Source organism: Lutra lutra, chromosome 7 (genome assembly GCF_902655055.1).
Source record: "Lutra lutra chromosome 7, mLutLut1.2, whole genome shotgun sequence".
Classification (NCBI taxonomy): Eukaryota; Metazoa; Chordata; class Mammalia; order Carnivora; family Mustelidae; genus Lutra; species Lutra lutra.
In genome coordinates, this window is record NC_062284.1 from 29,513,710 (window position 1) to 29,532,169 (window position 18,460).

Genomic DNA, 18,460 nt, shown 5'->3' on the forward strand with positions numbered 1-18,460 from the left:
GTTATAGATGAGCAGATTAAGGCTCAGAAGTTACATGACTTCCCCAAATGCACTGTGTGGCAGGTGCCACTGGGCCCGGTGGTCCTGACACCAGGGACTAACCTGGGGGGAAATGGAGGTGACGGGGGTAGGGAGGTGGTTTTATGTCAAACACAGACTCATCATCCTGTCATTAAATGGTCACTCGATGGGAAAGTTAGTCTGCCTCCAGTTAGTCTCAAAAGCCCTCAGGAAACATCGAGAAAGGCTCAGTTGATTCACCTTCAGGACTCCGACTCTTGCAAATCTCCTTCCCTTAAACAAAAATGACCTAAATGACAGGCTTCAGACTCAAAGACTGTTGATTTCCATGATTAGTTAATGTTTTAGAATGGAGTCTCATTTTTATCACTGTCATTGTATTTGGTTTTACACATACCTTCTATTTATGAAAATTGAGACTAGATTTTTTCTGAAGTTACTAGTAGAAAGGTTTTCTTTTAATTTTGTTATGTATATGAGAGAGAGCATGAGCAGGAGGGGCAGAGAAAGAGGGAGAAAGAATGTGCAGCAGACTCCATGCCAAGCAGACTCTCATGACCCCAAGATCATGACTGAGCAGAGACCAAGAGCTAGATGCTTAACCGACTGTGCCCCCCCCAAGTACCCCTGGGTAAATATATTTTAAAAGAAATATCTCTGGGGCTCATGTCGTGATCTCAGGGTCATGAGATGGAGCCCCATGGAGAACCCGCCTGGAGCTGGGCATTGGGCTCTGCAGAGTGCAGAGTCTGTGACCCTCTCTTCCTCTGCCCTGGCCCCCCAGCTCTCTCTCTCTCTCTCCCTGACTCTTAAATGAATAAACAAACCTTTTAAAATAAATAAATAAATAAATAAATAAATAAATAAATAAATAAATAAAATTTATCAAAGTAAAAAAGTAAGTTGGCTTAAAGAGTATTAGGAAAAGAATACAGATAGTATAAAGCTTTAGCAAAAGTCGTGGGTGCACCCTGAAAGCCTGCAGCTTGGGAGTCTCCTAGCTGACGTGGGGAGCCTGTTTGCTGCTCTGCACTCCCTCTGCACTTCCCACACATAGAACAGACACGGAGGTGCCAAGGTCCTGGGTCCTGAGCCACGCTTTGCACTTCCCTGTGTCTCCAGGCCTCCGCAGGCCCCCAAATCCATTGCCTCCCCCGACCAACCAACCCGGCTCTCTCTGCCTCTCCCCCATCCTGCTCTGGAAAGGGCCAGTGGGTCGAGGCCACAGGCTAAGAGCTCGAAGAGAGGGTGCCATGCAGGGTAAGCCTGGTACAGGAAACCCACTGATTGCTCTGGTTGTCCCTTGGCAACAGGAGATGATAGCCTTTGCCACCATCTCCAAGGTTGGGTCCTAAGAGTAGGGGGAGAAGGCACTGGTGTCAGGAGGAAGCTGGGGAGGATTTCAATCATCATGACTGTCACGACCCAGAGCCAGCCTCCCGCTCTCACCAGTCCCTTGGGAGCTGAACCCCCGTTACATTTTCTTAGCCTTCTCTTTAATCTCAACTAGCCCTTTCTCCACAAGCAGCCCCTACATCATCCTTGAAGGCTGGCACAAACCACAAGGGAGGGAGGTAAGGAGGGGAGTGGCCTGTGGGGACGTCCCCAGGAAAGAGCTTTGTTTGTGCTCCAGGGCAGCTGTCTTGAGGTTCCATTCAGAAGGCTGGGCCGGGACAGCCACCAGCCCAACCTCGGGACTGGCTGGAGCCCTCTTGTCCTACCCCCCCACAGCATCTGTGGTCTGGGCCAGGCCGGCTGAACCTGGGGCTGGCCATTTTGAGCAGTGTCATGGTCACTGCCTCTGACCTCATTGACCGCATTGTCCCACCCATCCATTCTGCATCCAGTGCTCTGGAGCTCCCATTCTGGCCACTCTCCCGCTCAGGCACTGGCTCCCTACGACCTACAGATTTGGGTTTGGAGTAAGCACATTGAGTACCTTCTGCTCTCCAAGCAAGATTCTGGGTGCTTCCATAAATATCACCCCCTTTGAAAGATGCTTCCAGGATTCCAAGACTGTTTTGGCAGCTCCACTGCCGTTTTGGCTAGATATCAGACCTCTGCTGCCTGCCTGCCCTTGCTGCTCTGGCTGTTGCCCCTGGGCCGAGCCCCTAGCATCTCTCAAGGTCAAAGTCTCAGTGCAGAGTTCAGGTTCTGGTCCTGAATCCCCTGACTGTCCCACCTGGGAGGCCCACACCCAAGAAAGACTAGGAGGACAAAGGACATGCAGCCCAGATGTCCAAGTGTGACCCTTTGGTTGTTCTCCAGCTGTATGAGCTCTCCCCCCAACACCTTTCTCTCCGGTCAGGAGTCCAGCCTGGCTCTACCCCAGACTTACTACTACATTAACCAGGACTGTGGTGAGTGAGGATGGACATTGCACAGAGAGGCCAACTTTAGACCCCAGGATTGGCTGGCCTGGCCTTGCCCACCTTGTTCCTTTGTCTGGACTCTACCCAGCCTCAGCAGCCCCACCCTCTCCAAACCCTCCCGGGATGCCTCCTGGGTCCTTGCCACCTGTTACACAGGAGCTAGGCCATCTCGGCTGGTTACTGAGGTCCCACGTGGCTCCTTGAGGGCTTCTTATCCAGGTTTTGTCAGATAGGTTGGGAGGAGGGTGTCATGGATGCCGTGTGTGGCCACTGTACACTTGAGACTTGCCCCGTCTGGATCGAGATGTGCCCTAAGTAGAACATACACACCGGATTTCAGAGACTGACAGCTACAAAAGAACGTAAAAGAGCTCAATAGTTTTTAATACTGATTATATGCAGAAATGATGATATTTTAGATTCCTTTGGTTAAATATATATTTAAATCCATTACACCTGCTTCTTTTTTCTTTCAGTGCCGTTCCTTACTAGCATGTGTGCCTTACCCTTGTGGCTCATGCTGTTTCTGCTGGCCAATGTTGATTTAAGGGCAGGGTTTCAGACGTCCCTGAACACAGAGCTGTCCGTGCAGAAGAACTCGGAGGACTTGGAGGTGTTGACGGTGGGAGCCCTGGAGGAGTTTTAGCCTCGCACCTGAAAGCCTGTTCTGGGCTTGTGAGGAGGTACATGAAGAACGATTGTGGCAGGTGTGGGGCCGACCAGGATGGGGACTGGGCAGTCTGCTGGCTCCTGGTGATGGAGGTCACAGGGTCTTAGCAGTGAGGTCCCAATGCCAGGGCCCTGAGTGCTTAAAGCTCTGGAACAAGCAGCGCTGGGATTAAATCCTAGCTCCACCATCAACTAGCTGGGGACCCCGGGGGCTCTGGGCCTCAGTTTCCTCATCTTAACATGGAGTTACTCTGAATACCTCCCTCACGGGCTCTTTGGAAGAGTAAATGGGTTAATGCATGTGAAGGAGTCAGAATAGCGTATGGCACATGGTAAGTGCTCGGCATGCAGCAGCCTGTGGCGTCAGAGCCCTGAGTCACCCCAAGGGGAGAGGAGAGAGGAGGTAGGTGGGGGGGGGGCAGCTTGAGAGTCATTTCCACTATGGCCTCACTATTCTCAGTTTCCTCCCTGTCACGCAAGGGCAAGTGGACCTGGGATGGCCCCAGGGTGGTCATGGCGACCCAGGGAGCTTGCACCCTCCACCTGAATCTCTTGCCCTTGGAAGGCCCCACCATCTCCTCCAGAAAGTCTGTGGAAGACTAGAGTCCCACTGGGGCCTGGCCGGCTGGGAAGGTGACCTTGAGGCCTGGTGGGGCGGGGCACAGGCCAGGCTGGTGAAGGGCTAATAGCTGGAGGACCCAGGAGCCTCAAATCTGCCAGCCCCTTGGAAAGCCTGGTCTTAACACCGCTGGAAATTCTTAAGCTGGGATTTCAGTTTAATTACATATTGATTAAACGGAACAAAGGCACAGGGGCTCCAGGGAGCAGGCTCAGTGAGTGCCTGATGGAATTTCAATCCTGCCTTTTTCCTGCCTCCTACTCTCTTAGAGGCTTGGAACCCTCCCTGCTGAGGGGGCCTGGTTCTACATGGGCTCTGTGGGCATCTCAGTCCCTGCCTTGGACAGAGGAACCTCATGTGCCCTGGGCTCAGCTCCCTACCCCAGCTCCCAGCATTCTCATCTACCCACCATCCCCAAAACCTGGTCAGGCTCAGAGAAGTCCTGCCCAAGGTCACACCTAAGGTCAGGGGGAGACCTGGCACCTGAACTTGAGTCTCCTGACCTGGCCTCTCCCTGGGCAGGGTACTACTCCCTAGAAGGCCCTGGGTGGTATGGAGACCTGCTCTGTCTTCTCTCTCACCACAATTCTACAATGAGAAGTGCCCAAAGATGGTCTTATTCAACAAGTACCTACTCTGTGTAGGTTCTGTGCCAGACCCTGGGAAGTGAATCAGCTATGGTCTCTGTCCCTCATGGAGCCCTCGATCTGATCTGGGGGACCAGGTGTGGTTTTCCTGTGGAAACAGCATCTGGCCTGAAGCTTAGAGGACAAGAGGAAGTAGCCAGGCAAAGGTGGGGAGAGAGGCGGAGAAAGGGAAAAGCATTCCAAGGAGAAGGAACAGCATGTATGAAGTCTTACAGACAAAGGAAGGCACTTCGATGGACCCGAGGAGGTTAGATCATAGAGTGTGAGGCCGGGTGTGGGGGAACAGGCTGGGGGCAGGCCCTGAACCCAACGCAAGAGGGTTGTGTGGGAGCAGTGGGTGTCACAACTTCCTCCCCACCCCTCCCCCGCTCAGCAGGAGAACCCACCGACCTCAGCCCTGGGCAGTGGAGTGGCCAGTCTGTATCTTTACCAGTGAATGATTGGCTCGAGGATGGGCACGTGACCCAGTTCTGGCCAATGAGAAGCGAAAGGAGGTCCACCTACTTCGACTTCCTGTTTTGTGCATACATTTGTTTAGATTTAAGGCAGTACTAGTTTGCTATTTTGTTACTTACAGCAAAAACCATGCTGACATATTTCCCTGCAGACCACAGGAAGGGACTTTGGACTTCACTTTGAGAGCAATGGTGGGGGGTTCCACTGAAGAATCTTAACATGAAAATATTATGAATATATTGGCTTAAATAAACTATATCATTAAAATTAATTTCACCATTTTGTTTCATTTTTTTTTTAAAGATTTTATTTATTTGACAGACAGAGATCTCAAGTAGGCAGACAGGCAGGCAGAGGGAGAGAGGAGGAAGCAGGCTCCCTGCTGAGCAGAGAGCCCAATGCAGGGCTCAATCCCAGGACTCGATCATGACCTGAGCCGAAGGCAGAGGCTTTAACCCACTGAGCCACCCAGGTGCCCCTCGTTTCACTTTTTTAATGAAACCACTAAAAATCTTAAAGTACCCATGTGACTCCATTATCCTTCTATGGGATAGGTTGCACCAGACCCAGGACTGACAAACTAGGGCCCGTGGGCCAAATTCAGCCAGCAATCTGTATATGTGCCACCTGTGAGCGAAGGATCCTTGGTGCATCCTGAAAGGCCTGTAAGAAAACAAAGATGAATGTGCAACAAAGGCTGTTCGTGGCCCATGAACCATAAAATATTTACTTCCAGCCTTTACAGAAAGTGTTTACACTAGACTCTAAGAGTGACAAAGGCAGGAACCCGTCCGGGTTTTGTCCTTCACCGTCCCCAGTGCCTACAGCAGGAGGAGCCCAGCCTGGCACACAGTGCATAGATGTTGAATTAATATTCGATGAATGAATGAATTGTTCCTACCCCACCAGCTGGTCTAGCTGCCCTTTCCCAATGTGCCCACTACATGGCTGTACCTGAGGCCCGTGGATTAGTGGTGGGTCGGGAACAATACACTCCCAGCTGTGTGTGCAGCTTCCTCCCACCCCTTCAGAGGTCAAAATCATCTCCATTATTTCTGCTGCTCCATGATTCCTGCCTGGGGGCAAGGGAGGTGGACAGAATTCACCCATCCCTTAAATCAAGAGAAATCCAGATCCTGTAAGGGACAAATCTTTTTTTTTTTTTTTTTTAAGATTTATTTATTTATTTGTCAGAGAGAAAGAGAGAGAGCACAAGCAGGCAGAGGCAGAGAGAGAAGCAGGCTTCCCACTGAGCAAGGAGCCTCATGCAGGACTCGATCCCAAGACCCTGGAATCATGACCCCAGCTGAAGGCAGCAGCTTAACGGACTGAGCCACCCAGGCGTAAGGGACAAATCTCTTGACAGAGAGAGGGAATCAGCGTTGGCCTGGGCAGCTGGGTTTAGATCAGTTCTTCTTCAGGGCCAGTTCTCCAAGGAGTCTGTCAGTGAAAGGCAAGGTGGCCCAGAGCCACAGAGGCCCAGAGCCACCAGGTCCAGCAGACCCAAGGCTTTACTGCCCCGCACAGGAGGCTGCAGCCTTGACGGATTAGAAACTGGGGCCTGTCGGTCATGTTCTCATGCTTTAAGAGAAAAAGTATGTCTTGGTGGTTTGTTTTTGGCTCCTTTGTGCTTTGTTTCTATTTATCTTTTTAAAGATTTGTATCTATTTGAGAGAGAGAGCATGAGGAGGAGGAGGGGGGAGCAGCAGAGGGAGAGGGCGTAGGGGAAGGGGCAGAGGGAGGTGGTAGGGAAAGGGGCAGAGGGAGAGGGACAAGCAGACTCCTTGCTGAGTGGGGAGCCCAACTTGGACAGGGGCTTGAGCCCGATACGGGGCTTGATCCCAGGACCCTGAGATCCTGAACTGAGCCAAAGTCAGATGCTTAACCAGCTGAGCCACCCAGGCACCCCTGGGCTTTGTTTTTACATCCCTTGCAATAAAAATGCTTCTGACCATCTTTACCCATCCAGTATAGGCAGTGAGAAAGGAAAAAGGATTTTGAGGATTTTGGTGGCTTTCCTCGTCCGTACACAACCCAGAGAGGAGGAAAGTGAGAGAATGTGGCTCTTGCTGGGACAGCAGAGGTAGTGGTAGGATTGCCCAGGAGATGCTCAAACCACCCCTCGGAGAGGGTAGGCGTGCTCATATGGGTGGGCGGCAGCATGGTTTCATGGAAAGTGCAGACTTTGAAATCAGACCTACTTCCTAGTGGGGAATCACTTTCTCTTCCTGGGCCTCAGTTTCCCCCCTCTAGAATGGCTTGCGGTAAGTGTTGCTCTGATGATCAGAGCAGTGGTTGAGCCAAGTGCCTGGCACACTGAAGGCCCTCAATGAACGGCAGTTGCAATGGATTATCTTCATTTCGTGGACAATTCCCTCACCAGGGGCCAGAGCGGGAGAGGTCTAGAGAGCTCCTACCAGAGTGGTATGGCCAAGAAAGTCTCTGGCCTGGAGAGGGCCCAGTACAGCTCATCTTGGAGCCAGAGACTAAGAAGGTACCAGTGTGAGAACCACTCTCCGGTCTGAAAGCCTCCCTCCCACCGCCTCTGTCCTGGCTCCGAGCTCCTGGAATGGGACGCCACAGGGAGAGGCTGGCAGCGTCTGCGATTATCTTCCCTCTCCCCTGCCCCCCCTCGTTTATTTGTTACTTGTTACATGAACTGTAATTAAGGAGGAAAAAATCTGTAAAAATTAAGTGATTCTGAAAGTGCTGAGCCTGGACTTGGGAGGGAGTGGGGAAGGGATTGGAGGGAGGCTGTGTCCTTCCTTCTTGACAAGGGCTCTTTGGAGAAAAAGTCCTAGAGGAAGCTCCTAGAACAATTCCCCCCATCCCCTTACCTCCTCTGGAAGTCCAACTGAGGAGGACACCTATGTGTGCCTGGCGCTGGGTGAGACAGACCTGAACTCTGATCTCTCAAGTAGATGTAGCTGGTGGGGGAGACAAACACCAAAATAGACGACCACACCGCAGATGACAGAGGGAAGCTGGGGCTCTGTCCTGACTTCTGCTTTCTTCTTGACTTGCTTAGGAACAAGCCCTTCAGGGCAATTCCTCATGGGGAAAGTGGGCTTTCTTTTATGTTTGTCCAAGACATAACCTCTCTTATGGGTGGTTCCCTTAGGTGACCCCAGAGAGAGCGACTATGTAACCCAGCCTGGGATAGGCGGGGGGAGGTGGCCAGGGAAGCCTTCCTAGAGGAGGTAACACTGGCACAGGGGTTTGAAGGGTGCTCAGGAGTTTAGCAGTCTGGGGCAGGGTTAGGGAAAAAGCAGAGCTGAGTTTCCAGTCAGAGGAAGTAACATGTGCAAAGCACAAATCTGTTTGCAGGGGGATGGGGATGAGGGGCGGGGTGGGAGTAACTAGAGAGGTGGAAAGAACCAGGCCAGGTGGCCTTGAATGCCAGCCTTAGGACCTTAGAAATCTTGGCCTAGGGGTGCCTCCGGGCTCAGTCATTTGAGCATCCATCTGACTCTTGATTTCAGCTCAGGTCATGATCTCAGGGTCGGAAGATTGAACCTCACGTTGGGCTCTGCACTCAGCAGGGAGTCTGCTAAGGCTCTGTCTCTTCCTCTGCCCACCCCCTCAAATCAATAAATACATCTTAAAAAAAAAAAGACTTTATTTATTTGACAGAGACACAGCAAGAGAAGGAACACAAGCAGGGGGGAGTGGGAAGGGGAAGCAAGCTCCCCCCTGAGCAGGGAGCAGGACCCTGGGATCATGACCTGAGCTGAAAGCAAATGCTTAATGACTGAGCCACCCAGGTGCCCCTAAATAAATAAGTCTTTAAAAAAAAATTTTGCCTATAGGTGATGGAAGCTATAGTGCTAAGTGTGTATGCATGTGTGTGTGTGTGTGTGTGTGTGTGTGTGTATAGGTGGTGGAAGTCGGGGGACATTTATGCCCCAATTTATAGGTGAGGGCCCTGAGATGTGAAGGCCTTGCCCAAGTTCCCCAGACTGTGGGCTGGACCTAGAAGGCAGGCGCCAACCTCTGCCGGCCTCTGATAACAGCGTTAATGACTCTAATTCACTTAAGTCCATTAATGAGTCTTTATTGAGCAGAAGCAGGCGCCAGTGGTGAGTGGGTGTGAGCTGCCATGTGAGTGCTCCAGAGTCCTGCCCCCAGAGAAGATGGCCATCTGAGTCACCCTGGACACCGACCTGGGAGGTCAAGATGTTTCCTCCTGCTTCCTGTCACCACCCCTGGGCTGCAGTGCCCCCACATGTCCCTCCAGGCTAGTGAAGACTTTATTCAGGAAGTAGATGGCAGACAAGGAGGTGGGCCATCACTGTAGTTGCTTATAACCTGCCTCAGCCTCATCCCTCTTGGGGTCCAACTTAGGCCTTGGGGAGGTGACAGGATGTGTGGCAGGACCAGCCCTGCTGATGCAAGTGTTCCTTCCCTCCAGGTGGAAGCATCTAGAAGCAGCTGTAGCAGGAACCAGAAGAAGAAGGAAGGCATCCCAGCACCCAGAAGGAGCTTCTGGCCCAGCTTCCCCGCTTCAGCTCCCAGTGTGTGTTGGTGTGGGGTAAAGTGGGCCCATCAGTGGGCTCCCTGAAGAAAACCTAGGAACACTGGCTGACAGAGGGTCCTAGAGCACAGGAGGACCTAGCCAGAAAGTATAACCTCAGCTCAGCTTATAATAGGAATAAATCATACATATGCATGAGGCTTCATGACTATGCATGTCCGGAAGAAGCCTAAATGCTCCAAGAGGCTGGCTCAGCTGAGCTTGGGACAGGGCAGGGGTCTCTGGCCCTACCATTCCTGTGGCCCTAGGACTTTAGTTTGTGTGGTTGACAGCTGTCAAAGCAGCTGGAACTGGAGCCAGCACCCCCAGTTCCTACCTTGGTTCTGCTCCTGTCTCCTGCTGTGAAACAGGGAAAATTACTGTCTGGCATTAGGCCTCAGCTATCCCACCTGCAAAATTGGGATAAATTTCTGCTCAAATGCCTTTGGGGATTGTGCTGAAGGTCAAAGCCAGCCCTGGGAAGTTTAAGAAGTGCCTTTTAGAGTCAGAGGTTGCCCATAACTCGCAGTTAAGGTCCCAAGGAAACAAGGCTACAAAATTAACTCCTTTCACAGACTTGAAAACTGTGGCCCTGAAAGGTAGAGAAGCAAGGGTACACTAGAGGATTCTAAGCCCTGTGGCCTGGCCCTTGCCCTGGTCAACTTCAGGACCGTGGACAGGGCTGCTTCTGCCCAACCTAGGCGCCCATGCTGCTCACTGTCATCTCACCAGGGCTTTCTGAGCCATTTGTTTTTATGTCTGTATGTCGGGCAGCCTGCGAGCAGGGCTGGCGTCCGACTGTGAGTCTAAAACTGACAAGAGGCGCTGGCGGAGTGTGGAAACTGTCAGCAGAGCAGCCGCCTGTGAAATTAACATGATATCGAAAGCGTCAATGTTTATTTACTGGAAATATCTGGACAGGATGCAAAGCAGGGCCGCAGCTGCTGCCTCAGGGGTGAAGGTGAGGGTCACCGCTGTCCATCTCTCTTTGCCAGCTACCAGGCCTCGCTAGCACTATCAGCCGACCTCCTTGTTAAGATTTCCACTTTCTTCTTGACTTGCTGAGGAACAAGCTCTCTTGGAGAAAGTATGGGTTCATTTAAGTTTATCCAAAAGTCATCTCCCTCATGTCCCAGAGTTCCAAGGATGGTGTCCAGGAGCTGGTGAACAAGGATGAGTCCTTGTTCTTCATGGCAGCCCTCCCTGGGCCCTAGCTGATTGGACCAGGTTGAGGTCACCTGACCATAACTCGGTCAATCAGAGTGTGTCTCATGGGAATTTAAAATCAGGGCACGACTATTAGGTTAGCTGCAGGAAATTGAGATTCCGGGTTGTGTGGGCTTCTGGCAGGGGCTGCTATCTTGGGGTGGTCAAGCTCAGCTAAGTGCACGTTGGTAAGTAAAAGAAAAGCTTGCTTATCAGAGATGAGGAGAATGGAGCAAATATGACAGAAGAGCAGAGATGAGAGAACTTCTTGATGGTTTTCAGTTTGGCGCAGGGAAACCTAGCAGTTCATGGTTCACTGTGCTTCTTTAAATTTCTCTGTAACCTGGGGCGCCTGGGTGGCTCAGTGGGTTAAGCCGCTGCCTTCAGCTCAGGTCATGATCTCAGGGTCCTGGGATCGAGTCCCGCATCGGGCTCTCTGCTCGGCTTGGAGCCTGCTTCCCTCTCTCTCTCTCTGCCTGCCTCTCTGTCTACTTGTGATCTCTCTCTGTCAAATAAATTAAAAAAAAAAAAATTTCTCTGTAACCTTACATTCAAAGGGCATTTTTCTGGAAAAGGGGAGAAACCCACTGAAACTGGCCCTAAAACAGAGACTGACCCTAGGACTCAGGTGACAAGAAACAGTGGGATTAGCTGGGAAAGGGTAGTCAGTGGCCCACGGTATGTGGTAGCAAAACCACTAAATGTGCTGTGCCTGTAGTTGTTGGGATTCAGACCTAGGTCCCACCAAAAGCCAGGCTCAGGGTACCACAGAAAAAAGCAGAATCAGAGACTCTCCCCACCGCTCGCCTCTGCTTCTGCCTGGATCCTCTGTGAACTTGGCTCCCAGGTTCACCTTTCCCAGTCTGTACTCAAGAGAAACACCGATATTGGAATTCTCTGGTTCCAAATTCAGATATCCTAGGGAAGGTTTCTGATTAGCTACACTTCGGGAAGGTGCCATTTTTCCTTGTCTACTCACACTAACAAGCAGATGTGGATATGGATCAGCTCAGCTGGGGTTAGCTACCCTCTCCTCCATGGAGCCATGGCCACAGCAGATGGTTCCATTAGAAGACAGAAGACAGTTCTTAGTCTCACCATGTGGTTGGAGCACAGGCACCTCACACAAGGCAGACAGAACAATGGATATCCACCCTGTTCTTTGAGCATGGAGCTCTGGGGGTGTCTGGCTTGCTACCATCACTGATTTCTCTACAGAAGGGACTTGGGATGATTTCCTCCATGACTGCATATCAGCTGCATGGAGCTGATCAGTGGGTAAAGTTATCATTCAGCCCAGTGTCTCCACTTCGCTTGGTGATAAGAATCAGCAGAGCTCCTCTCCAAACATCCAGATTCAGTAAGAATGGACCAGACCGGGGAATCAGGATTCTGACCTTATCTTATCCAGGGGATGGCTTGGGAATCACTGACTTAGGCTGCGGAGGATGAACCTCTCCTCTGGCCTGAAGGGAGACCAACCTAGAGGGATGGATGACACCGCGGTGTGGACTCAGCCAGCAGGAAGTCTTGAAAGTGGTGATCGGTACCCTGGCTGCGCTTTACAATCGCCTGGGGAACTCTTGAAAATTTTATTACTGCAGCATCAACCCAGGCCAATGACATCAGAATCTCTGGGAGTGGGAGTTAGGTAGCAGTATTTTTTTTAAAGCTCCCCTGGTGATTCCAATGTGCAGCCAGTGTTGCAAACCACTGGTCTAGGGAAAGTCACCATTTTTCACTCCACTCACACTCCTACTTAAAGACCCTGCTCCTCCCAAATCCCTGAAGACGTGGCCCTCCCTACCTTCTGGTCCCTCCCTCAGCTGACCGGACAAAGGGTGGATAATTGACCTCATCCTGGCCCATCATGGTTTCTCTGGGGAATGTAGAATTGAACACAGAAGCCATGGGGAGCCGAGGCTGCCCTCCTAGGGTAGCTGTGCTCATTCAGATAGCACCTGATCATTTTTTTTTTAAAGATTTTATTTATTTATTTGACAGACAGAGATCACAAGTAGGCAGAGAGGCAGGCAGAGAGAGAGGGGGAAGCAGGCTCCCTACTGAGCAGAGAGCCCGATGCGGGGCTTGATCCCAAGACCCTGGATCATGACCCAAGCTGAAGGCAGAGGCTTAACCCACTGAGCCACCCAGGGGCCCCACCCCTGATCATTTCTGCAGAGACAGACGGGTGACCCAAGGCCCTGTGCAGCCAGAAGCTGAGCCACCAGGAGAGAGGGGAGGCTGGCTATGATAGGCTTCTCTGAGACTGTCTGCTTCCAGAAAGCCCCTTGTGAGAGTACATCTTTAGGAGGGTTTATGCTTCTTGTCATCAGATCATTTTGGATACAGACAGCACTGAAATCTAAAATGTACCCCAGCCTGGAGCCCCATAGTCCTGGAGGGCCCAGCAAAGGACTGCAGCTAGCCCCTGCTGGGCATAGCCCACAAGCCAGGTACTTTCTACAGGAATCGAGGCCAAGCTTCCCCACAAACTGTATGGTGGGAAAGATTATCTCCGTTTTTAGGAAGAAGTGCAGTGCTATGCTCCTGGATGCCTGGCTGATTAGTGTGGAGCACAGACATAAACCAGGGTGTGCCAGATCTCTTCCAGTGAATCTCACCAGAAGCCAATTATGCAAATCAGGACAGAGTGGAGGTCCTGCAGCAATGGGGGAGTGGGGGGCTGCTGCTTACCCACCCCCCAGAGTGGGAACAGGGCACAAGAGGATGGGGCTGGCCATTTGAAAAACAGCCCCACTTCGCCCAGGCCCTGAGGGAGGATACAGGAGAACTGGAGGCCAGAACCGCACATGGGGCTTGCTCACACGTGGGGCACTGTGATCACTCTTGAAATCACTGCAGCAGTTATGCAGGCCACAGAGTGACAAACAGAGTGATAAAAGAAAATTATAATTGTTTGTCACCATGGACTCTTGATTTCTGCCCCAATGGGACAAGTCTCCCTCTTGGACAGGGCACCTGCCGTTGGAATAAGTCTGTCTGTGTATGAGGGGCAAACCCTCTGTTGCTCACCAGCTTTGAGTCTCCTGCTCCACGGCCTCATGTTCTGAATGAGGCCGGGCTCTGGAAGCTGTGTGGGGGAGGTGGCATTATTTATTATGGGGAGTCCATAAGAATAGTAGAAGCATTTACTGTTCGGTTGCTCCATGCCAGACAGTGTTCTAAGTGCTTTGCAGGCATGATCTAATTTAATCCTCACCAGCTCCACGGGCAACTTGTCCAAAGTCACACACAGCTGGTATGTGGCAGAGCCAGGATTTAGACCCAGGTTGTCTGGCTCCAGATCCCAAGCATCCCTGTACTTGGCCCCTTTGATCAGCCTCCATCTCTTGGTATCCCCTGTGTTTCAAAAGGCTCAAGGTGTGCTCTTGCTAGTCCCAGTGATGACAAGCTCTAGCTCTGGGACTGACTTCAAATGGGGGCCAGGGACAGTGGTGGCTAGGAAAAGAATATCTGGGGTGGTGACCTACACCATGAGCAGAAGGTTGCCAGAAGAAAAGAAATGAGTGTGTGAGAGGGTATGGCGCAGGAAGAGGTGAGTAGGGGACATCCCAAGCAGAAGGGAGAACATGTGGGGAGGTCCCAAGGGGAAAGCTTGGGCATTTGAGGAAAAGGAAGAGGAATGGTGCAAGCTCTTCAGATTCCTCTGGAGAGAGGCCATGGGGCTGGGTCATAGAGGCCCCCCACCCGGAACCTTCAAAGCCAGGTCCTCCCATAGACCTCTTAGGGTGGGCCACACGAGGTATCTTCCGCCAGGATGCTCACCGTCTGTGGCCCATGCAGGGTAGGGTGGGAGAGCTAACATCATTGGGATTTACTTTGGGCACGATATCTCCAAGGTACCCCTTCCACTCCTGCCCTCAGCCTAGCTCTGCAATCTAACCCCGAAAAAACCGAGGGCCTCGGGGCACAAGGGTGGGGAGTGTGGGGCATCCCCATGGCCACGCCCTCCCCCCTTCCCAACCCTGAGCCAGACAGCTCCACTGGTTGCCTAGGAGACAGCACCCAGCGAGCTCTTATTGGCCAGCAGCAGCTCCAAGGGCGGAGCAAGGCTGGGGCAGCTGTCTGTGTGCGCACACGTGTGTGCATGCTCAGGCTCCCGTGTGTATCGCTAGGTGTGTGAGCCCTGAGCACAGGGCAGGGCGTGGACCTCTGTGAGGGGGCGCCCGGCGGCGTGTGTGCGGTTCTTCCATGCGCTGCTCGAAGGGGGCTGCTCTGCGGGTCTGCGCTTTAGTGCGAATGTACAGGTGAGAGCGTGGTGGACCAGTGTGAGCGTGTATTATCTGTACCAATGTGTAGACGCAGGGTGTTTGCTTGCATGGGTGCGTGCACGGGTCTGTGTGGACACATAAATTGCTGTGTGGTTGTGTGGGGGAACAGGTGAGGTTGCAGAAATCCGTTTGCACCTGTGCCTGCTGCAGTAGGTGTGTGTGTGAGTGAGTATGTGTGAGCACAGAGGTGTGCATACTCATGCGTGCATTCTCTGCCTCTGCTTTCTCTGCTCCGCACCTCAAATCTTTCCTCCTTAGACTCAGATGTGTCCCTCTCATGCTCAGGCACCCACCATAGCTCCCCATGGTCCAGATGGCGCTATACAGAACGCCGACCTCGGCCTCCGCAGCCCTGCCATACCCCCTGCACATCCGCCCTCCCTTTCACAGGAACACTGAGAACTCAGAAGAGGGGTTCTATCCCTGTTACAGGAGAGGCTTCAAGGGCAGAGAGGAACCGATCAAAGCATTTTCCCTCATCCTAAACCGGGAAACTGGAACTGAAGGCCTGTGGACCCTTGAAAAGCCTTTGGTCTCCCGTCTGTACTCTCCACATGAAAGGTGACCGTCCCTTAGCCTCCCATTGCCTGTGGGATACAGTACTCCACCACTGTGGGGTGTTTACCAGCTGTTACTCCCTTATCTACCTCCCTACCCCAGCCTCCCCTGCCTACACCTGTGTTTGTTAGCCTCCTTTTGTGGGGAAGGGCTGGATGCCGGCTGGAGGGCCCAGCAGGGACCTGGGAAACCATCATGGGCCTCTTCAGCTCTTCGCCTCATCACTGAACAATCCTCCCTTCTATCCCACACTTCCAGCAGCCCCTTCTGCCTCTGGCCAACTGCAAGGGCCTTGCAGAAGTGTCTCTTTCCCTTCCAGCTGCCCCAGAGGACAAAGGGAACAGCTGGCTTCCTGGCTCCTAGCCAGTCAGGTGCCCACCAGTGGTCAGGCAGTCCTGTTTGGCACACGCGGCTGCAGGGCCTTCCACCAGTCTTACTGCCTTGTTGGTGGCCCCACCTGGACTCACCACAGAGCAGAAGGTTTTGTCTGAGCTCTTGGAGTCCATCTGGTCCAACTCCAGCTAGAGAGGGAGGGAAAGTAAGGTGGCGGGGGCAGGGACCAAAAGGGCAGAAGATAGGCAGAGTCCCTAAGGAGGTCAACTGAGGACTCCAGAAAGGTGATCTCCAGGGTGTGCTTACAGAGATGGGGCTGCTCAGATGGCCAGGCCTGTGGGGACTTTGACCTGGCCCCACACTGAGAAGCACCGAAGGGAGGTTGGAGGGAATGGGTAAGACGATGGCCTGAGTGGGCTAGGGCCCAGGTGGGGGGATAGGCTGGTGGATCCCTTGGGCCTCTGTTCCAGGTGACTGCACGGTTGGTACCAAGCATGGTGAGGGCGATTTATGGGCTCAGACGCAGGGCCAGGCAGTAAATGTCATTCTACGAGAGCAGCTATAATTCCTGCTTTGCTTCAGCAGCCGTGTGGGGGTAGTGATGTGGAATGGGGGACACCATTGAGGTCTGGGGTGAACCCTGAAAGCAGAGGGTGTGGGGAGTCCCCCTTGGTACAACCTTCTCTCAGGCCTGTAGGAAGGGTCAGCCTCAAAGCGCTCAGGGACTGGAGCAAGGTCACACAGTGACAAGTGTCACCTCACAGCACTGGGGTCTGGAGAGAGCCCCAGAGAGATAGACACCCTGTGTCAGCTCTGGGTGCTGCCACCCAGGTCTGTGGCCTTGGAGGGTCTGTAAGAAGCTCTGGAGCTGGCAGGAGACAAAGGAGATGAGGCTGTATTATGCTTACATCTCTCCTCTTTATGACACCACATTTCTTCATAAGTTGGGCAATGCCTGTGGGAGAGCAAATCGGCTCCCTTCTTCTGGGGCGGAGCACCCCTGAGCCAGCCTCACCTTGGGTTTCCCATAAGGATGCTTTCTGGAGGCCACAGCAATTGCCTCCCTGTTGCCACACCCCTGGTTTAGATGAGTCAGAGCTGCTGCTACAACTGACTCCTTCCTTTTGTGGCCTTGGACCTGTGACTTCCCCCTCTCTGAAACTAAGTTCCTTATCTGCAAAGTGGGAGCACAATGAACATTGTGTGTGTGTGTGTGTGTGTGTTTCCCGAGTTGCTACTGCTCAGCTCTGCAACCTTGGACAGTGGCTCAGCTTCTCTGAGACTCATCACCAAACCAGGGAGACAGTCATGCTACTCACAGCATTTGGGCTGAGCTCTGCATCCTGGGAACCAGACATGGTGGTCGTCCCACCCATCCTCCTCCTGCCTGGCTTTTTCTCTCCTCTCCGTCAGCTTCCTCCTCCTCTTGCTCCAGAACATCCTGCCGCCCCCTCCCCAGGATGAGCCTTCTCAGTGTGCCACAGCCCAGATCAAGAGTGAAGGGATGAGGGATACAGCTGGAGGGGCCGTGGAAGAGCCAGGCCCCAGTCCCTGTGACCAGATGGGGTCATATCCAAGGCAGGCTTCAGCACGAGGGCTGGGGCAGGATGGAGGTGGGAGATGAGACACTAGGGCACACTTCGTCTCCATGGCTCCCAAAGGACCTACCACCCTGGACTTCCCAGACACAAGCAGTCTGCTGGCATGATGATAGAGTCTGGGCTGGGGACACAGGATGAGCCATCATAGGTTTATGGGGAGGTTGTAAATCCCCCAATCAACTCCCTCAGGTAGTCAGAGCTGGTGTCCCCCAGGAAAGATCTGAACCCCCAGGGCTGTGCTGCATGGCCGCTCTTCTCAGACCCCCGCCCAGCAGTACCCAGTAGTATCCAGTGTCCCGGTAGGCCAGATTGCAGGTCTTCAGAACAGGCTGCAGGGCCTCTGGGTCCCACAGAGAGGCTAGGTGGCCTGGGGGCTGGGAGGGGGAACTGACTTGTAGAAGCCTTGATTGTGGCACCTGCCCCTGCACTCACCTGCCACCACCGACCCACCCCGGTCCACAGCAGAAGGTGGTCACGGGCGGGGATGTGGCTGTGGCCAGGTCTGCCCATGAGAAGCCTGGGTCTGGGGTGGTTCCATGTGAGGGGCCCAGTCCGGTGCTTTTTCTGCTGTGAAGTCCTGGTGCCCTGAGTAGGAATCCCAGCTTCATCCCCTCCCTGGTGGGGACCCCGGGGCAGTCACTTCTCCCTGAGCCTGCCTTCTCACCAGAAAGGGAGCAGATTAGAACCTCCTTATGGTGGGATTAAATGAGACGATGTAAGTGAGGGGCGCCTGGGTGGCTCAGTCCGTTAGTGTTAGCATCCGACTTGATCTCAACTCAGTTCTTGATCTCAGGGTCATCAGTTCAAGCCCCATGTTGGGCTCAATGCTGGGCGTGGAGCCAACTTAAAAGAAGAAAAAGACAATATAGGGGAAGCATCTGACCTGTAAACAGTAATGATTACTATTGCCATATTACCCCCAGGGTGGTGGGAGCTGCCTCCTGTTCTGCTCAAAAGGCCCCTGGCCAGGGGCAGCAAGTCTGGTTCAAATCCTGACTCTTTTCTCACTGGACTCTTTTCTCAGCTGGAGATCCATCTGTGGGGCAGTCATCATCACTCGCTAAATCCTTACGCCTGGGTAGACTGTAGAGGCTTGCGCACCAATGACCAGATCCTAAGAGGACAAAGAGGACAGAGGCACCTCTGCGGTCCCCATGGAGGTCCCCAGCA

The 18,460-nt window shown here is 52.9% G+C and overlaps 1 long non-coding RNA gene across 1 annotated transcript; it reads left to right on the plus strand.

Moving 5' to 3' along the window:
* Nucleotides 1-1,878: 1,878 nt before the first annotated feature.
* LOC125103779 (uncharacterized) lies at nucleotides 1,879-9,425 on the plus strand. Its single transcript, XR_007128495.1, has 3 exons — nucleotides 1,879-1,943; nucleotides 2,870-3,076; nucleotides 9,196-9,425. It is a non-coding gene; the product is annotated as an uncharacterized LOC125103779 (long non-coding RNA).
* Nucleotides 9,426-18,460: the final 9,035 nt, after the last annotated feature.